The 13,744-nt window shown below is 35.3% G+C and overlaps 1 protein-coding gene and 1 non-coding gene across 4 annotated transcripts in view; one reads left to right on the top strand and one right to left on the bottom strand.

Annotated features, from left to right (window-relative positions):
- SBF2 (SET binding factor 2) overlaps positions 1–13,744 on the bottom strand; it is a 450,441-nt gene that overhangs the window by 298,201 nt on the left and 138,496 nt on the right. The window lies entirely within an intron of this gene.
- Positions 6,219–6,325, top strand: LOC116646587. The gene has a single exon (XR_004302136.1). It is a non-coding gene; the product is annotated as a U6 spliceosomal RNA (small nuclear RNA).

Genomic DNA, 13,744 nt, shown 5'->3' with positions numbered 1-13,744 from the left:
TTTTATTGTGTTTATATAAATTACACTGATTGGTTTTCAAAATATTAAATAAACCTTCCATTCCATGGGTCAATCTCCACTTGATTATGATGAATCATAATATATTATACTTTTTATATATTGCTGGAGATTTCATGTGCAAAAATTTGGGTAAGGATTTGTATATCTGTATACATAACAGATCACAGTACACAGTTTTCTTTTATCATCCTCATCTAGTTTAGGTGTGGGAGTTATGCTAACCTAAAAGAGTAAGTTGGGAATTGTTCCCTCCTCCTCCTCCTCCTGTATTTTCTGAAATAGTTTGTGTAAAATTAGTATTACTTCTTCTTATATGTATGAAAGAATTCATCACTGATGTCATCTGGGCCTGAAGATTTCCCTGTGGAAAGGGTTCTGACAAGGAATTCAATTTCTTTTTTTTTTTTTAATTTTATTATGTTATGTTAATCACCATACATTACATCATTAGTTTTTGATGTAGTGTTCCACAATTCATTGTCTGCGTACAACACCCAGTGCTCCATTCACCAGGCTAACCCATCCCCCCACCCCCTCCCCTCTAGAACCCTCAGTTTGTTTCTCAGAGTCCATCGTCTCTCATGGTTCGTCTCCCCCTCCAATTTCCCCCCCTTCATTTTACCCTTCCTACTATCTTCTTCTTTTTTTTAACATATAATGTATTATTTGTTTCAGAGGTACAGGTCTGTGATTCAACAGTCTTACACAGTTCACAGCACTCACCATAGCACATACCCTCCCCAATGTCTATCACCCAGCCACCCCATCCCACCCACCCCCCACCACTCCAGCAACCCTCAGTTTGTTTCCTGAGATTAAGAATTCCTCATATCAGTGAGATCATATGATACATGTCTTTCTCTGATTGACTTATTTCGCTCAGCATAATACCCTCCAGTTCTATCCACGTCGTTGTAAATGGCAAGATCTCATTCCTTTTGATGGCTGCATAATATTCCATTGTGTATATATACCACATATTCTTTATCCATTCATCTGTCGATAGACATCCTGGCTCTTTCCATAGTTTGGCTATTGTGGACATTGCTGCTATAAACATCAGGGTGCACGTACCCCATCGGGTCACTACATTTGTATCTTTGGGGTAAATACCCAGTAGTGCAATTGCTGGGTTATATGGCAGTACTATTTTCAACTTTTTGAGGAACCTCCATACTGTTTTCCAGAGTGGCTGCACCAGCTTGCATTCCCACCAACAGTGTAGGAGGCTTCCCCTTTCTCCGCATGCCCACCAACATCTGTTGTTTCCTGACTTGTTAATTTTAGCCATTCTGACTGGTGTGAGGTGGTATCTCATTGAGGTTTTGATTTGGATTTCCCTGATCCCGAGCAATATTGAGCACTTTTTCATGTGTCTGTTGGCCATTTGGATGTCTTAATGCTACCTAGGGCAATCTACACATTTAATGCAATCCCTATCAAAATACCATCAACTTTTTTCAAAGAAATGGAACAAATAATCCTAAAATTTGTATAGAACCAGAAAAGACCCCAAATAGCCAGAGGAATGTTGACAAAGAAAAGCAAAGCTGGTGGCATCACAATTCCAGACTTCCAGCTCTATTACAAAGCTGTCATCATCAAGACAGTATGGTACTGGCACAACACACAGATCAATGGAACAGAACAGAGAGCCCAGAAATGGACCCTCAACTCTATGGTCAACTCATCTTCGACAAAGCAGGAAAGAATGTCCAATGGAAAAAAGACAGTCACTTCAACAAATCGTGTTGGGAAAATTGGACAGCCTCATGCAGAAGAATGAAACTGGACCATTTCCTTACACCACACACAAATATAGACTCAAAATGGTTGAAAGACCTAAATATGAGACAGGAGTCCATCAAAATCCTAAAGGAGAACACAGGCAGCAACCTCTTTGACCTCAGCTGCAGCAACTTCTCCCTAGACACATCGCCAAAGGCAAGGGAAGCAAGGGCAAAAATGAACTATTGGAACTTCATCAAGATAAAAAGCTTTTGCACAGCAAAAGAAACAGTCAACAAAACCAAAAGACAACCGACAGAATGGGAGAAAATATTTGCAAATGACATATCAGATAAAGGGCTAGTATCCAAAATCTATAAAGAACTTATCAAACTCAACACCCAAAGAACAAATAATCCAATCAAGGAATTCAATTTCTATAATAGATACTGGACTAGCAACTCTCAGTTTGTTTCCTGAGATTAAGAATTCCTCATATCAGTGAGGTCATATGATACATGTCTCTCTCTGATTGACTTATTTTGCTCAGCATAACACTTTCCAGTTCCATCCACGTCATTGCTGGAGTGGTGGGGGGTGCGAGGGCTGGGGTGGCTGGGTGATAGACATTGGGAGGGTATGTGCTATGGTGTGTGCTGTGAATTGTGTAAGACTGTTGAATCAAAGATCTGTACCTCTGAAACAAATAATACATTATATGTTAAAAAAAAAAAAAAGAAGATAGCAGGAGGGGAAGAATGAAGCAGGGGAAATCGGAAGGGAGATGAACCATGAGAGACGATGTACTCTGAAAAACAAACTGAGGGTTCTAGAGGGGAGGGGGTGGGAGGATGGGTTAGCCTGGTGATGGGTATTAAAGAGGGCACGTTCTGCATGGAGCACTGGGTGTTATATGCGAACAATGAATCATGGAACACTACATCAAAAACTAATGATGTAATGTATGGTGATTAACATAACATAATAATAAAAAAAATAGATACTGGAGTAGTAACATTTCTGTTTTAGTGTATGTTTTTGTAAGTTTCATTTTTTAAAGAAATTTGTTCATTACATCTAACTTGTCAAATTTATGGGCATAAAGTTGTTCATAACATTCCTTTGTTTTATTCTGACTATAAGAAGAATGTATGGTGATATAAGCTCTTTCATTCCTAATATCAACAATTGGGGCGGGGGGGAGAGAAAGAGAAAGGGAGGGAGGGCAGAAGAAGAGAGAGCATTGTAAGCAGGCTCCATGCCCAGTGTGGAGCCTGATGTGGGGCTTGATCTCACAACGCTGAGATCATGATCCAAGCTAAAATCAAGAGTTAGATGCTTAACCGACTAAGCTACCCAGGTGCCCCAAAAATGTGTGTGTGTGTGTGTGTGTGTGTGTGTGTGTGTGTGTGTTATTAGGCTTGGCAAAAACTTCAATTATAGAAATTTTTTCAAGTAAAAATTTTTGTATGGTTATTTCTTCTTACCTTTGTCAATTTTCTATTTTATTGATTTCTACTCTTACCTTTATTAATTACTTCCTTCTATATACCTTGAATTTAATTTGATTATCATTTTAGGTTAAGGTAAAAACTTGAATCACTAATTTTAAGTCTTTCATCTTATTATATAATCATTTAGAGGTAAAAATTTTCCTCTAAGCACAGCTTTCACTGCATCCCAAGTTTTTTAAAAGTCAGTTCTAATGAAATATAATTCCATAAGGGAGGCTGGGTGGCTCACGCAGTTAAGCATCTGCCTTCAGCTCAGATCATGATCTTGGGGTCCTGGGATCAACTGTGTCCAGCTCCTTGCTCAGTGAGGAGTCTGCTTCTCCCTCTGCCCCTGCTCATGCTCTCTCTCTCAAATAAAATCTTAAAAAAAAGAAATATAATTCCATAATCAAAATGTACCCATTTGAAGTATACATATCGATGAGTTTTAAAATTTTTATATACCCATGAAGCCATCTCCACAATTAAAATCAGACATGCCAATCACTTCAAAAAATTCAATTCTTTCTACCCATTCCTGGCCCCTGACAACCACTGATCTTAGTGTCACTATAGTTTCTGCTTTATTGAGAATTTCATATAAAATCATACAGAATGTAGTCCTTTACATCTCATTATTATCATTCTCAATAATGACCTTGATATTCATTCATGTTGTTTTGAGTTATCAATTATACTTCCCTTTTAAAAATAGTTTTGGGGTGCCTGGGTGACTCAGTTGGTTAAGCATCAGACTCTTGATTTCAGCTGAGATCATGATCTCAGGGTCGTGAGATCAAGCCCTGGGACAGGCTCTGTGCTGGTGTGGAGCCCGCTTGGAACTCTCTCTCTCCCCATCTCTGCCCCTCCACCTCTCCCATGAGCACACACTTTCTCTCTTAAAAAAGAAAAGAGTAAACCTATATTAATGAGCACTCAGTAATGTACAGAATTGTTGAATCATTATATTGTACACCTGAAACTAATAGAACATTGTATGTTAATTATACCTCAATTAAAAAATTAAAAAAATAAATCCAGCAGGCTTTTATTTTTAAAAACTGAAAAGCAGATTATAAAATTTATATGGAAATGCAAAGGACTCAGAATAGCCAAAACAACTCTGGAAAAGGGGGGGGAGGGGCAAAGTCCAGATTTCAAGACCCATTATAAAGACATAATATTCAAAGACATAATATTCATGACTACTGACATCAAGACAAATAGATCTGGAACAGATTAGAGAGTGTAGACACAGATTCACTCATATATAGACAACTGATTTCTAACAAAAGTGCAAAGGCAAATTCACTGGAGCAAAAATAGTCTTTTCAACTGCCTGGAATAACTGGATTTCCATAGACAAAAATTGAATTTTGATCTATAGCTTGTACTATGTATGCAAAAAAAACAACTAAATATGGGTCATAGACCTCATTTAAAATCTAAAAATAAAAAAGTCTTGGAAGAAAACATACGAGAAAAATGCTGGTCACCACTTTGGATTAGGCAATGATTCTTAGATGTAACAAAAAAACATAATCCATAAAAGAAAAAAGTTTCATGAAATGGACATTATTAAAACTTAAAAATTCTACTCATCAAAAACAAAACCTACTGTTAGGAAAATGAAAATACAAGCCATACCCTTAAAATTTATTTTGCAAAGCATATGATAAAGGACTTGCCTCCATTATATAAAAGACCACTCAAAACTCAAAAAGAGGAAAACAACTCAATTAGAAAACTGCAAAATATGTGAATAGACACTTCACCAAAGAAAATACCTAGATGGCAAACAGCATGAAAATATGTCCAACATCATTAGTCATTAAAGAAATGCATATTAAAATAATTTGATACTACTATATATCTGTTAGGATGGCTAAAATTAAGAAGACTGACCATGCTAAGTGTTGATGAGAATGTGAAGGAAATAGAGTTCACATACACTGATGGTGAAAATGTAAAATGATATAACGCTCTGCAAAAATGGTTTAAACATTTCTTCAGTAAGTTAAACATACACCTACTATCTTATCCAGCCATTCCATTACTGAATTTTTATCCAAGAGTATAGATAGCATATGTCCAGGGAATATATAACATTAATGTCCACAGCAGCTTTATTTGTAATAGCCACAAACTGAAAATAATCCAAAGATCCACCAACAGGTAAAGAGCTAAGCAAACTGTAGTATATCTGTACAATGGAATATTACTCAGGAGAAAAAGGGGGGGAAATGGACTACTGATACGTGATAAAACATGGATGAATGTCAAAATATTATGCTGACTGAAATAAGCTAGTGAGAAAACAGCACATAATAGGATTCCAATTTATATAAAACTCTAGAAATTGAAATCTAATCCACGGTGACAGAAAGCAAAGTGAATGCCTGGCAGAGGGAGGTGGATGGGGAAAAACTCAAGGGAGGGATTACAAAGAGGCAACAGGAAGTTATTACAGATATTACAGATAAACATTCATTATCTTCACTGTGTAGTTTCATGGGTGTTCATACGTGTCAAAATTTTCAAGTATGTTTGTTTTTAATATGTGTAGTTTATTCTATGTAAACAACATCTCAGTAAATCTACTGAAATAAAAAAAAATTTAAGAAAACAAAACATATTGTACATTGGTTAGACAACAATCTCTGAGATGTAACATGCAAAAAAAACAGATTAAAAAATTGATAAAATCAGATGTCGTTTAAGAATCTCTGCTCTTTCAGGCACCTGGGTGGCACAGTAGGTTGAACATCTGACTTCTTGGTTTCCGCTCCCGTCATGATCTCGGGGTTGTGAGATCAAGCCCCATGCCAGGCTCTGTATTCAGCATGGTGTCTGCTTGGGACACTCTCCACCCCTCCCACCACCACCCCACACATGTGCGCTCATGTTCTCTCTCTCTCTCTCAGATAAATAAATAAATTTTTAAAAAATATTTCTGTTCTTTGAAAAATACTTAGAGTGCTCGCTTTGGCAGCACATATACTAAAATTGGAACGATACAGAGAAGATTAGCATGGCCCCTGCGCAAGGATGACACGCAAATTCATGAAAGATACTTTAGGAATTAAAAGAAAGGAATTAAAAGACATGACACAGAAGGAGAAAAATATTTATAAATCATATACCTGGTGAAGGACTTGTATCCAGAGAGAATTTTTTAATCTCTAAATTCAATAAGAAAAAAATCCTTTTTAATGGGATGAGGATTTGAACACATACTCCACAAATAAGATATGCAGATGGCAAATGAGCACATGAAAAATTGTTCAATATTATAGTTCATTAGGGAAATGTAAATTACAACTATAATGAGATGCCACTGTATACCAGTCCTAGAGCTAAAATTAAAAAGACTGACTACAGAAAGAGTTGGCCAACATACGGGGAAACTGAAACCCTCATATGCTACTCGAAGGAATATAAAATGGTACAATGTTTTCAAAAAACCATTTGGCAGCTTCTTGAAAAAGTTAAATAAATATACTCAGTCATTCAACTTCTAGGAATTTATCCAAGAAAAATGAAATCATATGTCCACACAACAACTTGACACAAATGTTCATAGCAACTTTATTTATAATAGCAAAAAACTGGAAATAACCAAAGGTTCATCAACAAGTGAATGTATAAACAAACTGTGATACACACACACACACACCATGGAATATTACTCAGCAATATAAAGTAAATTTTCTTTACATGCAATAACAAAGATGGATCTCAAAATAAATATGCTGAGTAGAAGAATCCAGATAAGAAAGACTACAAGCTGTTGTAACTCTATATAAAATTCAAGAAAATAAAAATTATCATAAACTTGGTGGCTTAAGACAACGGAAATTTATTCTGTCACAGTTCTAAAGGCCAGAAATCCAAAATCAAGGTGTTGGTACGGTTAGTTCTTTCAGTAATTTCTGAGGAAGTATGTATTCTACGCCTCTTCCCTAGCTTCAGGTGGCTGCCAGCAATACTTGGCAGCCCTTGGCCTGTAGATGCATCACTGCAATTTCTACCTCCATCACATCACCTTCTCCTGTTTCCGTCTTCTTCCTCTTATAAGGACACTTGTCATTGGATTTAGGGCCCACCCTAATCCAGGATGAGGTCATCTCCAGATCCTTAATTACACCTTCCAAATAAGGTCACAGTCACAGGTTCCAAGTAGACATATCTTTTGGGAAGTCACAATTCAACCCACTACAAATGTACAGTGACAGAAAGCAAATTAGTGGTTGTCTGGAGATGAGAAGGAAGGATTACTAAGGGGCATGAAAAAGCTTTTAAGGTGATGGATATGTTCATTATCTTGATTGTGGTAGTGGCTTTATGGATATATGCATATGTTAAAAGTTATTAAAGTGTAGGGGCTCCTGGGTGGCTCAGTCGTTAAGCGTCAGCCTTCGGCTCAGGTCATGATCCCAGGGTCCTGGGATCAAGTCCCGCATCGGGCTCCCTGCTCCGCTGTGGGGGCCTGCTTCTCCCTCTCCCACTCCCCCTGCTTCTTTTCCCTCTCTGTCTCTCTGTCAGATAAATAAAATCTTCAAAAAAAAAAGTTATTAAAGTACCCTATACAATAACACCATTATTTCTCATTTCTGAGCCTAAACATACAACCATCAATGGTTCAAAATAAAACCATCAAATTCAAAGAAAGATAAAGAGAAGATGATTAGGAAAGGATATGGAATTGAGAAAGAATAGTAGAATAAACTGAGCTACAAATTAAGAATGACAGAGGCTAGGGCACCTGGGTGGCTCAGTTGGTTGAGCGACTGCCTTCGGCTCAGGTCATGATTCTGGAGTCCCGGGATCGAGTCCCGCGTCGGGCTCCCTGCTCAGCGGGGTGTCTGCTTCTCCCTCTGACCCTTCCCCTCTCATGCTCTCTGTCTCCCCTTCTCGCTCTCAAATAAATAAATAAAATCTTTAAAAAAAAAAAAAAAAAAAAAAAAAAAGAATGACAGAGGCTAAGGAAGGAGTTCCACTTCCTGAAAGGGAAGAAAGGCAAACCGGACAGCTTAAAATTAGTACTCTAAACACTGCCTACTATATATACCCTCAAGAAATACTTTTAAAAGTTATACACACAAACACACACACAGAAAGAATCAATGTATCAATGAATCATTCATTCAGAGTGCTCTGGGGTAATATTCATAGAACCACAGAGCAAAAAGTAGGGAGCACGGAACATCAAAGAAGGTTGCAAAAGGAAATAATAGATAACTTTTTAAGGTGGTTGTATGTACCAATACAGCAAATCAGATTTTCTAAGAGTAACAACAGTATAAATATGATCAAAAAATTAATGTTCCATCTTAATTCTCATTTGCCAGGAACAAAATTTTATGTGCCAATGACTAGCACGGGAGGAAGGGCTAAAAGTAAGAGTTGAAGAGGAAAGAAGTAGAAGCCCTTAAGGACTGGCTCCTTATTGAGACTCTTATAATACCTACAATTTGATGATGCACTGGAAAATCTGCTGAAACACAAAAATTCTTACCATATTGTTTAGAAACCACTAAATTAGACACATATGCAAAATGCATTTTTCTATTCCACAGAAAGTTCAAAGTTTAAAAACATATAGAAAAGCAAATAGCTATAGATTTATATACAAATAAACTTTATTACATTATTATATGGAAAATGTATCACATGTTAAAGGGTGAAAAAAGAATCCTTGAAAAAATTCAAACATCCTCTTTAATGAACAACACCCATTTGTTCTAGTGTTATCAAGTTTAATTCACATGACTAGCAGCCTGGTTTGGCAGCCTCAATGCGTAAGACAAATAATTCATAAATGTTTGACAATATTATTTTTAGTTCACATGCTTCTTGGATTGAGCCCACAAATGCTTCTACTTTATGCTACTCCAGGGACTCCATTCAGACACAAATACATTCATTAGCCATTGTGAGATTGAGGGAAGAACTGAGTACATACACCATTATATTCCAAACTTACAGACTGCATTTAGGCAGACATTTAGAATAGTTAAAAAATGATTCTGTTGCTTCTATTTTAAATAGAGTCAATGAAGTGTGACAGCATAGTTGAGGCTACACTGTACTATGTACAAGAAGTACATTTCCACTAATGGTTAGGGTCACCAATGATCATGACCTGGTAAGTTTAACAATTTAATTGATCTCTCTTTCATAAAACAATGTTTGAGAATGGTCCCACAAAACACCTCGTTAAATGTATAGTGTTTACAAGTACCTTGATATTATGAAGCATAAAACATTTTTATTTTTAATAAGGGAGAAATATATCTAAAATTAGAACTTAACACAAACATCTGAATCAATTGTTTCCCCAACTACTTCCAAACAAAATATTTCAAATTCCACACAAGATTCTGCAAACCCATGAGTACAAACTCTAATCTTGACACTGAATTTGGATCATCTCCATGGAGGAAATCCATGAACCAGATGTGAATTTATTCTTCCAGATGTATTTTATATGTTTGAGGAAAAATAAAACATTTCTTCACTGCCTTTTCTGAGGCCACAAAAATACAAGGTAGAGACAGCAAAAAAGAAAATCCTACAACTCCCGAGTCTTCCCCTACTCTAAAGCAGTCACTGATTGAATTATCACAAAATTACCAAACTACAAGTACAGTTACTATATCATCAATGAACATTAACTAGTGACGCAGAATCACTTTAACATTTACAGACCTCTATTTTTATGTGTTAAGTAGCCATATTAATTATAACAAACTGTTTTAAGCAATTCTTGTTTTGACATTATATGGAAGTTAAAGAGAAAAATACACCTATAGCTTTAACTAAAATGTCATGACTTCAACATCTGAGATAAACTTCTACACACAAAAAAATGAATCATAGCAAAATTCAATAAAATTAATAATACACCCTGAATCTAACTGCATGGTCTCAAAGTTTTAAGCCATTTTATAATACCAATGACACAAGTCAAAAATCAAGAAATTTAACATCACAAAAACCAACCTCCATCATATTAAGATCTTGGCTAACTAGAAACACACAAAAATGGATCTTCTAACACATCCATTCCCTTTGTCTTCTACCAGACATCCTTTAAGTACTTAGCAGCTTCTATTTAAATACTTACCAAAAAAATGTCTAGTCAGGAAAATGGGTAATGTTGTTGAAATGTTTAATTTTATCCAGGAAAGGATGTGTACACATACTAATTTGTTACAATAGTTGTGAATGGGTGTAACTTTAATACTTATTTTATATGAAAATTGCTTAACACACTAATAGCAGCTAACCAGGCATAAATGCATGTTACAGAGGTATAAATACATCAACACACAAAAGCACGTTAAACTTACTTAATTTCTGTCTACCCTATGTTTTCAATTATTTAATAAGAAAGCTAAAGTTATGTTATCCTGGCATAAAATGACTACTTTAAATTTGGTAACCCATTTTAATATACTATAATTTCAAATGATTTCACAGAAACACTTTATGGTTATTCCAAGAATTTAAATTCTAATCCAAAAGAAGAAACTTTTCCAGATAGGAAATAAATAATTTGTTTTTAACCTAAGGGATGGGAATTATTTCCTATATGCATCAGAAATAAGTGTGAAGTGGGGCGCCTGGGTGGCTCAGTCAGTTAAGCATCTGCCTTTGGCTCAGGTCATGATCTCAGGGTCCTGGAATGAACCCTGTGCTAGGCTCCCCACTCAGCAGGGAGTCTGATTCTCCCTCTCCCTCTGCCCCTCCCCACTGCTCCTAGGCACACTCTCTCTCTCGCAAATAAATAAAATCTTAAAAAAAAAAGAAGAAGAAGAAGAAGAAGTAGGAAGTAATAGACAAGAATAGGCACTGTGGTAAGGTAGAGAGAAACTTAATCACTGTTATACACCTGACACTATGTGTCCATTATACTCAAAAAAATTAAAAATAAAACAGAAAAAGAAATACTTAATCACAGACAATTTTCAGAATAAACCACTTGCCAGTGAATTTTGGAGAATATAAAGAGAAAATAAAGATTTTAAATCTATTTAATATCAACAAAAAGAATATATGCTATCGACGTCAGTAAAACTGTGCAGTAACTCAACTTGAGAAACAGCATTTATTTTCCAAAACTATAAAGTACCAGAAATGATCCTTTTACACCCACACATATTTATTTAACACAAAATTTTGGTATTGTGCCAATAACTCTTAGCTTCACTAAGATTTCCTCTTTGGAAGTAAGTAACTGTGGTTGGATTTTAAATACAAATAAATTAAGCACAAAAATTTAACTTAAGTGCTCTGTTACAGATGTCTTCTTCTCACTATTAAGAAAAATCTATCAAGCACAAAAACTCCTATTCATTTAAGAAGAAAATGGTTACAAGTTTTATTTAATTTTCACATTTGAATTTGAATGATATCAAAAGTTACTCTGAATCACTAGAAAGATGAAAAATCTCTGATTTCAAAGAACAAAATAAGAACAACACTAACCATGAACTAAAATGTCACATTCCATACATGATAAGAATGAACCCTTGATTTCTAGAATATATATGGCTTTTCCTTTATTTAAACTCATGAAAGAAAAAAACAAAAACCTGAGAGTAAATATGGCATTTATCATCAGATATTAATCTTTAATAAAGTCAGTTAGTAAACACATCTTTGGAGAAAACAAAATCTGTAGGGTGCAAGAAACGGAATACTCAAGCAAAATGAATAAAAAGAAGAGGTAAGAGGAGGGAAAGCAAAATCATTTAAAACTGACATACCTCTTCAAATAATAATGTGAATGAAAGAAAAGAATATAAGAAAATGTTCCTGTTAAGACAAAAACGTACTAAGTATGTTGAAAACAGCATGAAGAATAAACAGGGAAAAATGCATTAAACTTGTGTACTTATGAGAGAGAACAGGAAAGAGGATTTTTTTTTATTTCCTCCACTAAATTATTTTTTAAAGTATCAAAAAATTGTTACATCTTGGGTGGCTGGGTGGCTCAGTTGTTAAGCGGCTGTCTTCGGTTCAGGTTATGTTCCCAGGGCCCTGGGATCAAGCCCCGCATCAGGCTCCCTGCTCAACGGTAAGCCTGCTTCTGCTTCTCCCTCTCCCTCTCCCTCTCCCGCTCCCCCTGCTTGTGTTCCCTCTCTCTCTGTGTCTCTCTCTGTCAAATAAATAAATAAAATCTTTAAAAAAAATTGTTATATCTCACATACATCATTTTCTAATAAACATGTTTAAAATGATATCCTTTTTTTTTTAGTGGTATTTTCCCCCCAGCTTTATTGAGATATAATTGACAAATAAAACTGTAAGGTACTTAAGTGTACAACATGATGATTTGATATATGCATACATCATGAAAGGATTTCCCCCTTAAGTTATTTAATGAATCTAAAATGATATACTTTAAAACTTTTATGTATTCTTATTAAAACCTCATAAAATACATTTTGTGAAGAATAAATCCTAAAATATCAAAACATAAACAAACTTGTCTCACAAACTATTTCTCTATAGGAATTATGATAGTTCAAATAAGGAAAACATAAAAATTTCTAAATATTTTTTTTTAAAGATTTTATTTTTATTTATTTGACAGAGAGAGAGAGAGACAGCTAGAGAAGGAACACAAGCAGTGGGAGTGGGAGAGGGAGAAGCAGGCTCCTGGCTGAGCAGGGAGCCCGATGCGGGGCTCGATCCCAGGACCCTGGGATCATGACCTGAGCCGAAGGCAGATGCTTAACGACTGAGCCACCCAGGCACCCCAAGATTTCTAAATATTTTTAAAATAATAATTATTATATTACTATACTTTTCAGTCAAGTATTTACTGAGAACCTATCAAATGACAGGTAGTTTACTAAATGCTAAAGATGCAGTAGGCAAATAAACAAGGCATGATCCCTGCCCTTAAAGCTTAATCTCTTGTAGGGCAGTAAGACATAACTTAGAGATGTGGTAAGTGCTAGTCAGGAAAATTATCAAATTTTTCATTTCTGGAACATTTAATTATAAGACAGAGGATACCTACTAATACAAATTTTGGTAAAAGTCACAAGTGAAATAACTGAGACTGGTATTTCTCATACATGCAGTTTTTTAAAACTAAATCAATTTCTTTAATGGTTAGAGTCCTTTTAGGTTTTCTATTTCCTTTAGTCAACTTTGGTAATTTACATTTTTCTCAAAAACTAGAAATTCTATATTTTATTCAAAATTTTCATATTTTTAGTTATAAACCTGCTTAAAGTTGCTACTTTAATTTTTTAAATCTCAACACGTACCGTTTATATTATTAACGCTATTAGTGTCTATTTCTATCATTTCTTAGTCATTGTTGTCAAGGGGACTCAACCTGTTCAAATACGACTCCATCATTTATAAGTTATGTGACTTTTAACTTCCTTGGGCTCAAGTTTCCTCAAACTTTATTTTATTTTATTTTATCTTATTTGAGAGAAACAGTGAGTACAAATGTGCACAAGTGGGGGGAGGGG

Source organism: Phoca vitulina, unplaced genomic scaffold (assembly GCF_004348235.1).
Source record: "Phoca vitulina isolate PV1807 unplaced genomic scaffold, GSC_HSeal_1.0 scaffold36, whole genome shotgun sequence".
Lineage (NCBI taxonomy): Eukaryota > Metazoa > Chordata > Mammalia > Carnivora > Phocidae > Phoca > Phoca vitulina.
Note: the sequence above shows the minus strand (reverse complement) of the source record. Positions and strands in the feature narration are given on the sequence as shown.